The following is an 11,758-nucleotide window of genomic DNA, read 5'->3' on the forward strand; positions in this document are numbered from 1 at the left end:
TTCATCAAGGTACATCCAACTTCGACCATCTAGGTCTTTACATCAATTTTTCTACCTGGGTCCTCTATCTAGGTCTCACCAGAAGAAGGGAAAACGAAAGGGAGAGACTTAACAAAGTACTGGGGACTGACGGTCCACTTGTCAAGACGATCGATTTCACAATCCAAAACCGATCAAGAAATCAAGACCAGAATAAAACCTCACATCTCTCAGAAGTCCAAGGTTCAAGATATCATGGAAAGAAAACTAAATAAAGTCAGCAAAATAAGATTTCTGCTTTTCTTCTTCTTCAACACGGCATCACTGGTGGTGAAAGAAGTGTCACCTTCCACCGCTTTCCTTATAACATCAATCTTTTGACGAAGCCACTTCAGATTGAAGCCAAATTCTTCAGCTTTCTTCAAGTTGTACTCCCAATCAAAGAGTACATCCCGGGTGACAATATTTCCAGTTGTGATGCGGATATCATTTATAACACGCAATATGGCTTCTACTTGCCTCGTTAAGAAATAACTATGCTCCAGATCCTTGGTAACGACGATGTGCCCATACATCTTCCACGGTTTCTCATACAAGCCTGCATATCCAATGGGAACGCTGAATCCGCCAACTAGTTCATGATACGGGAGTGAAGCATCGAACGGAGGATCAAAAGAAACTCCTGCACTTGGATATTCATGCTTACGGTTCTCAATTACTGGAGCATCCTCCAGGGCAACAGTTTCTTCAGTATTCTCTACTGGTGTTTCGGTTTCTTCTATCACTGAAGCAGCAACAATATGAGTTTCCAAGCTTCAATGACAACCTTCTCATGGCCTTGAAGTGCAGATATGGTTGTCTCTTCATCAATAACTCCAGGGCAGTTTGAGTTATCCTCATTGGTTTCAATATCCTCAACTTCGGTATTTGGCACCTAATACGAAGATTACATGAGGATTAGAGTCATTTAAGCTTGAAACCAAATGAGATCATAAAATACATCGTACAAGCAATCCAAAATTATCAAGATTAATCATTATACACTCAAGGCACGAGCAAATAGCATGAAAGTCATGAAAATACGTTTTACCGTTTCCTCGTCTGAAGAAACTGTACTCTGCCCTGTACTAAAAAACGAACTGGGAGCAATCTACGAGGAATCTGAAGATGGGTTATATACCATTCTCTTCGTATGTATTTTATACTACAACTTCTCAAAATTTCATGACAATCCGATGAACTAGCAAAGAGATGTGGCTAAAACATGCAGTAACATGTCATCTGAAAAAGTTCTGAAGGTCTCCTGGAAGTTCACTATTTCGCCTTTTTCAGGCCCTAAACATGCTCAAACTTCAAAGATCTTCTTCGATAAAGCTTGGAAATTTCCTTGGATTGAAGATACATATGAAGACCGCGAAAATACGACTTCGGACGAAGATTCTACATCGTTTCTAGTAAAATCTGAAGTCTGAAATTTTTCGGTGACGTATTTCGGCAAAGTTATCCATAAATTCACATGGATTTTCATTCATTCATTCAAGAATCAGCAATATCATACTCCTTTGAAGAAATTACAGGAGATATACTTACTAAGGGAGTCTCTAAATCATTTGAAGGCTCGACGATGCCAGAATCTCCTTTGACAACACCGCTATCTCCATTCAGTTCGGGATTTCGGGAATTCTCCATATTCCCATCTCCCAAAGAAGAGTGCGCTTCATCAACATGATTCTTATCTACAATGATTTATTCCTGGATTCATCAACAAAAATTATTATTATTTCATTCAAGGAGATGTCGCGATCACCTGCACGAAAGAGATATTTACATCGACTTCTTCATCAGTACTGGATTCCTGAATTGTTCGCCTGGGAACAAGTTGAAGACCGTCAATCGATGGAGAAAAGTTCTGAAAGGAAATAACAAAACCTTGGTCTCGTGATCCTAATTGCACGGGCAGGAAAAAGTCATGACACAAGGAGCGCTAACAACTCACCAAATAAACGGCTGGGGACTGCACGTCATTTGCTAACATCCTGTAGTCCTTACTTCTGGGTGCTCCGCCCCGAAGACTTTCTTCCATTTTAGAGGAGTCTACATTGATCTGAAACCTCACTACATGATCATCCTGTGGTATAGTTGATGAAATAACCAGGAGTACAACTCAGTATGAAGGATCTCTCACCATCACTCAGAGGTCCCAGAAGTACCATTTCTTGAAGTTACACCCGCGGAGATGTCATCCCTGGAAACATCGTCTTTGAAAGTGTCATCATGGGAGTCAGTAATTCTTGCAAAGTGGCTGTGACAGATGCATAACATTCAGCGCATCATTTATACAAAGCGCAGGATTCAGCAAAACAACGAATCATGGAATAAAGATGCTCACATCAGCGTCTGCAAAAATGGTAACTTTCAACTCTTACCTGTTTACGATTCCACTAACAGTACATGAGTTAATACTTCAAATCTTGCTCGTTCCTTCAAACCTGCTAAGACGAGCAAAATTCTGACATGATTTTCACAAAACCGTGAACAACCCACGTAAATTTTACAATGTGAACATTCACTGGTTTCTCAAAATCTGGACAGACATCCATTCTATGATTGTGAAAACTCACATATAGACATTCTTTCACCATGTATGGTTGTCTACTTTCAACAATTGTTCAAAATCAAAACATTGATTTTACAAAATATATTTTAACGTGAAACTCACGTAAATTTGAAAAATATATCTATATATTTTTGTTCCCTCGCACGAGCATCTGTCTTTGAAGCGAGAGTATATTTTCAAAGATTTCCGAAAGCTCGAAGATAAAATTTTTCATGAAGGCTCATAAACAAAATTTTATTACTAACAGACGCACGTCTATCAAGAAATTTTTTTTTTTCTCTCGTACGAGCATCCACCTTTGAAACGAGAGTTTATTCCACTTTGTGAAATCTCACATATTTAAAATATAAAATTCTGGTTTTCGTGAAAGCTCATAGACGAATTTTATATCATTAGACTCAGGTCTATTTTGTTTGTTCCTTAAACTAACGAACGAACGAGCGTCTATTCATAAAACAAGGATTTGTTTTCATGGGCCCGTCCCGCGAATCCTGACCAACCACGGACTCGTCGTCCAAACCAGCGGTTCAACACCAATTTATGCTCATCAAACGACACTCCAATCATGACATTGAAGCCTTCATCAAGTCGTGGTTTGCTCATGCTCTCTAAATCTGGTAACGTCTCAACTTACGACTAAGTTCAATTACTGGTATTGTTATTTATGGCCGGAAAATCACCATTAAATGCTGACCGAGGAACACAACTTTCCTCAGTAAGCAGGGGACTTAATGTAGATGGTGTATTTTCGACAAGGGCTAAAATCGTGAACTCATAATTATACGAAGCTCTCCAGCAATCAGACGTGAGTATTGAGACACGGGTCTCTCATCGAATTCTGAACGGAGAGTACTTTCTCTCAGAGTACATGTAGATATGTAGTCTCACGACTGGACAACGGCATATCTCATGAACACTAAACACTTTCAGTGATTATTTCTATATAGTATCACGAGATGGACGGCTCCTAGACAGCTTGCTCTGCTAGTATAGAGCGATAACGTCTTCAGGAACAAACAACGAGTTTACCCTGACTATATAAAGGATATGACTTACCGACAAGCTCATATCGGGATAATTAATGCTCCTATACAGCTTTCTCTGCTAGTATAGAGCCACAAAGTTAATTATTCCTAATTAAGATTAATTATGTCGTGACATTCACTACTGAATTCCCAGAATAATTTATTATTGCTCCTATTCCATGGTCGAATCCACGACTGGTCCCATGGAATGGCAATAACAATTGCTCCTATTCCATGGTCGAATCCACGACTGGTCCCATGGAACGGCAGTAAACAATTGTTCTGATTCTATGATCGAATCCACGACTTGATCTCATAGAATAACAATAACTATATTATCTCATTACTCCGATTTCATGATCGAATCCACAACTGGTCTCATAAATGGTAATAGATAAAACTTAATTACTCCGATTCTATGGTCGAATCTACGATCCCATGGAATGGTAATGCTCACTTTATTATTTTGAATTCGTAGTCGAATCCTCAGCTGATCCTATGAATTAATAATAAACATCTTATTACTCAGTTTTGTGAATTATTCTCCACTGAATTCCACAATTAGTAATAAATAATCAACAACCGGGCGTCTGAGCTACCTCTAAGTAAGCCCCGATCCAAATGGTGAAAGTGTGTTCAACGACGATGCACTAACAGTCACCGCACGAACGAGTATTTCAAAATACAACGAAACGATGAACCTATGCAAAATAGGGAAGAAAATAATAAATAATTAAAAATATTGACCAGGGTGCTGGGAGCACGGACACACGACAGACCGACCGTGTCGTGGTCAATCCCACGCCAGTTTTATATTTTTAATGCATTTTTATTATTTTCCATGATTTGATGAAAATTCTCTCATTTTATCAAATCTCCTTCGTCTCGAGGAAACTCCTCGGTTTCATGATATTTTCATAAATTCGTAAAAAATAATATAAAATTAAGGAAAGAAGTGTGGGGCGTGACCGTTGGCTAGCCGGCCATGCCTTGATCCCAGTCGGCCCCACACCTCACGGTTCCTCATTATTTTATTATTATTATTATTTCTCTAATTTCATGAAAAAAACTCCTTGATTTCATGGTATTTTTTGCACAAATCATCATCATATAATAATAAAATAAAATAAAATAATGAAAACTTGTGGGACTGGGCCACTAGCCGGCCGGGCATGCCCTAGCCGGTCCCACACGCCCTTTGCTTTATTATTTTATTATTATTTATCCTATTTTTCCTTGAATTCATCAAATTCCTTGATTTTATGGTATTTCTCTCAAATTAGGAAAAATTCCCTCAAATCATCAAAAATACCTAAAAATATTAAAAAATTATGAAAAACTCGTGGAACCGGTCCATAGCCGGACGGCCTTGCCTCCATGGTCCCACACACCCGTGTTTTTTATTATTTTAATATTTTGCTTCTATGAACTCATGAAAACTCCTTCAATTCATGGAAACTCCCTAAATTCATCAAATTTCTCAAAATTCATGAATTTTTCATAAAATCATCAAAATATTATAAAATTAAGGAAAAGGCACCACAGGACCGTGGTCACGACCGGCCGACCATGCCTTGACCACGGTGGTCCCACGCCTCCTCATTCCTTATTTTATAATTATTTTTCATCATCTCATGGTGTTTTCCTCAGTTTCGTCGAAACCCTAATTTTGGCATATTTTCTCGAATGGATGCTCAATTGCACGCCAGAAAATATCCAAATTCTCAGGACTGAGACGCGGATGCCTTGGGGACACGAGCACGCTATCTTGACCGACCAAGATTGGCTCTTTGGATCACGGAAGCCGGTCCCATCAATTTTCACAGTTTTGACCTAATTTGCACAATTGCTCGTATTAGGTCCAAAACTCTTCCAAACACTTTGGATTTTCATGAAGTGATCGTCAGGCGGTCACGTGACAACCCAGGGCCGGTTTCATGACTCCATGGTCGGTCCCTCACCTCGTCATAATTAATTAGGTTTTCTCACCTAAGGCTCAGACGAGCATTTTTGAATAAATGATTAAGCCAGCATTTAATCATTCTTCCACCAACAAATCGTCAACTCTTCAGGAGTTCTTCGTATTTGCTCACGTGAGCATATGGAAACTACATGGTTGATCCACGGTCCCATATAGTCGCTCCCTCCTTCATTCTATGGTTAAACTTCTGATGAACCATGAATTGATCATCCATTGATCAAATTAGGGTTTCTGAATCCAAGGATCGTCCATCAGATGAGCAACACATGCTCAGACGATCAAATATTCAACAATTCATCACATGAGCAACACTTGCTCAGATGATAAATATTTGCTCAAACCAAGGAATATTGGTTCAACAATCAATATTCAACGATCCATCGAATGAGCAATACTTGCTCACTTAATCGTAAGAACTATACCTCTGTCTCATGACATGTTCAACTCATGAGTTTCAGAACATCATGTTCAACTCAGCAACTACATGGACTCATCGTCCCATCAAACCACGAAGTCATCAATTGACTAACATACCACGAGACGTCAATCGTGTCACTTTGGGGGGATATCACTTAGGGTTTTGGTATGGCGGTCTACGGCACGTGTGTTCAAACACACGATGAAATGTGAGCAAGTCGTGCAATCAGTTGAAGGAATTCACGAGGTAGTGGGTGGAAAATCGACCAAGTCTCCACACGTTGAGCAACTGGTTTCAAACACGATCTCCACTTCCCCACTCCTTGATTCCATCAACTGTCACACTTCATGGGATCATGGTATCTAAAATTCCAGCAATATAAATAAGTCTCTGAATCATGATTGAGGGAGGGGAATCAACAGTATCATCAATCTCACGTCTCATCGACAACACGAGATCATCAACTCATCAATTGAGCAACTACTCTCAATTGAGAAATTTCAATCATTCAGAGCTTATCATATTCAGAATTTACACACCCACAATCTTTGATTACCATTGATTCCACACATTTTCCAACTTCCCTCCTACAGATCAACCCATCCTCTCTTGTGACCGAATTTACTCTGGAACGGTCATTGTCTTGATTTAGGACGGAGTACTACAGATTGATCTCTCGAATCTAAATCACCCCCTTTGCAGCGGTGCATCTGTGTGAGGTTTAGCATTTTGCTCGGTTCTAGGAGTCTCCTCCGTACGGTCGTCTTCTCAATTCCTTAAAAACCAGCAAATCGTTTTTCCCCATCTACAGATTGGCACACTTTGGATTTTCATGAAGTGATCATCAGGCGGTCAAGGGACAACCCAGGGACGGTTTCATGACTCCATGGTCTGTCCCTCGCCTCGTCATAATTAATTAGGTTTTCTCACCTAAGGCTCAGACGAGCATTTTTGAATAAATGATTAAGCCATCATTTAATCATTCTTCCACCAACAAATCGTCAACTCTTCAGGAGTTCTTCATATTTTCTCACGTAAGCATATGGACACTACATGGTTGATCCACGGTCCCATGTAGTCGCTCCCTCCTTCGTCCCATGGTCTAAATTCTAACGAACCATGAATTGATCATCAATTGATCAAATTAGGGTTTCTGAATCCAAGGATCATCATTCCAGATTCTAACCTTAATAATTTTACGACGACCTCATGGTCATTAATTTTATTAATTATGCTCGGTTCATCGACCACTATTATAATTAATATTTTTGGTACGCTGCCGATAATCCATCAGACGAGCAACACATGCTCAGACGATCAAATATTCAAAAACTCATCACATGATCAACACTTGCTCAGATGATAAATATTTTCTCAAACCAAGGGATATTGGTTCAACAATCAATATTAAATGATCCATCAAATGAGAAATACTTGCTCACTTCATCGTAAGAACTATACCTCTGTCTCATGACATGTTCAATTCATGAGTTTCAGAACATCATGTTCAACTCAACGACTACATGGACTCATCGTCCCATCAAACCACGAAGTCATCAATTGACTAACAAACCACGAGACGTCAATCGTGTCACTTGGGGGGGGGGGGATATCACTTAGGGTTTTGGTCTGGCGGTCTACGGCACGTGTGTTCAAACACACGATGGAATGTGAGCAAGTCGTGCAATCAGTTGAAGGAATTCACGAGGTAGTGGGTGGAAAATCGACCAAGTCTCCACACGTTGAGCAACTGGTTTCAAACACGATCTCCACTTCCCCACTCCTTGATTCCATCAACTGTCACACTTCATGGAATCATGGTGTCTACAATTCCAGCAATATAAATAAGTCTCTAAATCATGATTGAATCATCATCATCAGTATCATCAATCTCACGTCAAACTGACAACACGAGATCATCAACTCATCAATTGAGCAAATACTCTCAATTGAGCAATTTCAATCACTCATAGCTTATCGTATTCAGAATTCACACACCCACAATCTTTGATTACCGTTAATTCCATACATTTCTCAGCTTCCCTCCTACAAATCAACCCATCCTCTCTTGTGACCGAATTTACTCTGGAACGGTCATTGTCTTGATTTAGGCCGGAGTACTACAGATTGATCTCTCGAATCTAAAGCACCCCCTTTGCAGCGGTGCATCTGTGTGAGGTTTAACATTTCGCTCGGTCCGAGGAGTCTCCTCCGTACGGTCGTCTCCTCAATTCCTTAAAAACCAGCAAATCGTTTTTCCCCATCTACAGTAGCGGGTCTAAAAAAAAAAGAGAATTTTTTTTGAATATCATGACCAGCTGTATAGCGGGTCTAAAAAAGCAAAAAAAAAAAACAATATAAAATGAAAAAAAAATTATAATTTGATTGTTTGGGTTATGACCAGCTGTGTAGCGGGTCTTTTCTATGGTATTTTCTATGACCAGCTGTGTAGCGGGTCCTGGTATGGTATTTCAAATTTTCATTTTATGACCAGCTGTGTAATAGATAAATCTTAATTACTCTGATTCTATGGACGAATCTACGATCCCATGGAATGGTAATGCTCACTTTATTATTCTTAATTCGTAGTCGAATCCTCAGCTGATCCTATGAGTTAATAATAAACATCTTATTGCTCAGTTTTGTGAATTGTTCTCCATCGAATTCCATAATTAATAATAAATAATCAACAACCGGGCATCTGAGCTACCTCTAAGTAAGCCTTATTCAAATGATGAAAGTGTATTCAACGATGATACACTAACAGTCACCGCAAGAACGAGTATTTCAAAAATACAACGAAACGATGAACCTATGCAAAATAGAGAAGAAAATAATAAATAATTAAAATATTGACCAGGGTGATGGGAGCACGGACACACGACCAACCGACCCTGTCGTGGTCAATCCCACGCCAGTTTTATATTTTTAATGCATTTTTATTATTTTTCATGATTTGATGAAAATTCTCTCATTTTATCAAATTTCCTTCGTCTCGAGGAAACTCCTCGGTTTCATGGTACTTCCATAAATCCATAAAAAATAATATAAAATTAAGGAAAGGAGTGTGGGGCGTGACCATTGGCCAACCGGCCCCACACCCACGGTTCCTTATTATTTTATTATTATTATTATTATTATTTCTCTAATTTCATGAAAAAACCCCTTGATTTCATGGTATTTTTCACAAATCATCAAATAATAATAAAATAAAATAAATTATGAAAACTTGTGGGATCGGGCCTTGGCCGGCCGGCCATGCCCTATCCGGTCCCACATTCCCCTTTGTTTTATTATTTTATTATTATTAGTTTTCCTTGAATTCATCAAATTCCTTGATTTCATGGTATTTCTCTCAAATTAGGAAAAATTCCCTCAAATCATCAAAATACTTAAACTATTAAAAAAAATAGGGAAATTCGTGGGTTTGGGCCCTAGCCGACCGGCCATGCCTTCCACAATCCCACACGCCCTTGTTTTATTATTTTAATATTTTATGCTTCCTTGAACTCATGAAAACTCCTTCAATTCATGGAAACTCCCAAAATTCATCAAATTTCTCAAAATTCATGAATTTTTCATAAAATCATCAAAATATTATAAAATTAAGGAAAAGGCACCACGGGACCGTGGTCACGACCGTCCGACCATTCCTTGACCACGGCGGCCCCACGCCTCCTTATTCCTTATTTTATAATTATTTTTCATCATCCCATGGTGTTTTTCTCAGTTTCGTCGAAACCCTAATTTTGGCATATTTTCTCGAATGGATGCCCAATTGCACGTCAGAAAATGTCAAAATTTTCAGGACTGAGACGCGGACGCCTTGGGGACACGAGCACGCTATCTTGACCGACCAAGATTGGCTCTTTGGATCACGGAAGCCGGTCCCATCAATTTTCACAGTTTTGACCTAATTTGCACAATTGCTCGTATTAGGTCCAAAACTCTTCCAAACACTTTGGATTTTCATGAAGTGATCGTCAGGCGGTCACGTGACAACCCAGGGCCGGTTTCATGACTCCATGGTCGGTCCCTCGCCTCGTCATAATTAATTAGGTTTTCTCACCTAAGGCTCAGATGAGTATTTTGAATAAATGATTAAGCCAGCATTTAATCATTCTTCCACCAAAAAATCGTCAACTCTTCAGGAGTTCTTCGTATTTGCTCACGTGAGCATATGGACACTACATGGTTGATACACGGCCCCATCTAGTCGCTCCCTCCTTCGTCCCATGGTTAAACTTCTGAAGAACCATGAATTGATCATCAATTGATTAAATTAGGGTTTCTGAATCCAAGGATCATCATTCCAGATTCCAACCTTAATAATTTTACGAAGGCCTCATGGTCATTAATTTTATTAATTATGCTCGGTTCTACACCAGTGTTCTAATTAATATTTTTGGTACGCTGCCAATAAGCCATCAGATGAGCAACACATGCTCAGACGATCAAATATTCAACAATTCATCACATGAGCAACACTTGCTCAGATGATAAATATTTTCTCAAACCAAGGAATATTGGTTCAACAATCAATATTCAACGATCCATCGAATGAGCAATACTTGCTCACTTCATCGTAGGAACTATACCTCTGTCTCATGACATGTTCAACTCATGAGTTTCAGAACATCATGTTCAACTCAGCAACTACATGGACTTATCGTCCCATCAAACCACGAAGTCATCAATTGACTAACATACCACGAGACGTCAATCGTGTCACTTTGGGGGGATATCACTTAGAGTTTTGATCTGGAGGTCTACGACACGGGTGTTCAAACACACAATGGAATGTGAGAAAGTCGTGCAATCAGTTGAAGGAATTCACGAGGTAGTGGGTGGAAAATCGACCAAGTCTCCACACGTTGAGCAACTGGTTTCAAACACGATCTCCACTTCCCCACTCCTTGATTCCATCAACTGTCACACTTCATGGGGTCATGGTGTCTAAAATTCCAGCAATATAAATAAGTCTCTGAATCATGATTGAATCATCAGCATCATCAGTATCATCAATCTCACGTCAAACTGACAACACGAGATCATCAACTCATCAATTGAGCAACTACTCTCAATTGAGCAATTTCAATCATTCAGAGCTTATCATATTCAGAATTCACACACCCACAATCTTTGATTACCATTGATTCCACGCATTTCCCAGCTTCCCTCCTACAGATCAACCCATCCTCTCTTGTGACCGAATTTACTCTGGAACGGTCATTGTCTTGATTTAGGCCGGAGTACTACAGATTGATCTCTCGAATCTAAAGCACCCCCTTTGCAGCGGTGCATCTGTGTGAGGTTTAACATTTCGCTCGGTTCGAGGAGTCTCCTACGTACGGTCGTCTCCTCAATTCCTTAAAAACCAGCAAATCGTTTTCCCCATCTACAACTATAAGCAATAACCACAATTATGCTACTTGCATTAAAGGTATACCACTTTTGCGTATAATAAACCCTAAACTAGCAATAGATGGGAATGCAGGTTCAATCAATTGGCCACTCAACTAAACAAGCAATCAAATCATACATGGCGATAAATCTAGTGAATCATGATCGATAATTATGAGACAAAATTAATTTATTGAATAAGAAACATGCTTTGTGAAATCAAATTAATCCATAACCAATAATAAGATTAACTACTCATGTTAATGGGGTTCATAACAAGAAGAAAAATAAAAGTTTCCATTTCTAAAACCCTAGAACCAAAAGTAGAAGTAAAG

The sequence above is a fragment of the Papaver somniferum genome, chromosome 7 (assembly GCF_003573695.1).
Source record: "Papaver somniferum cultivar HN1 chromosome 7, ASM357369v1, whole genome shotgun sequence".
In the NCBI taxonomy this organism is placed as follows: domain Eukaryota; kingdom Viridiplantae; phylum Streptophyta; class Magnoliopsida; order Ranunculales; family Papaveraceae; genus Papaver; species Papaver somniferum.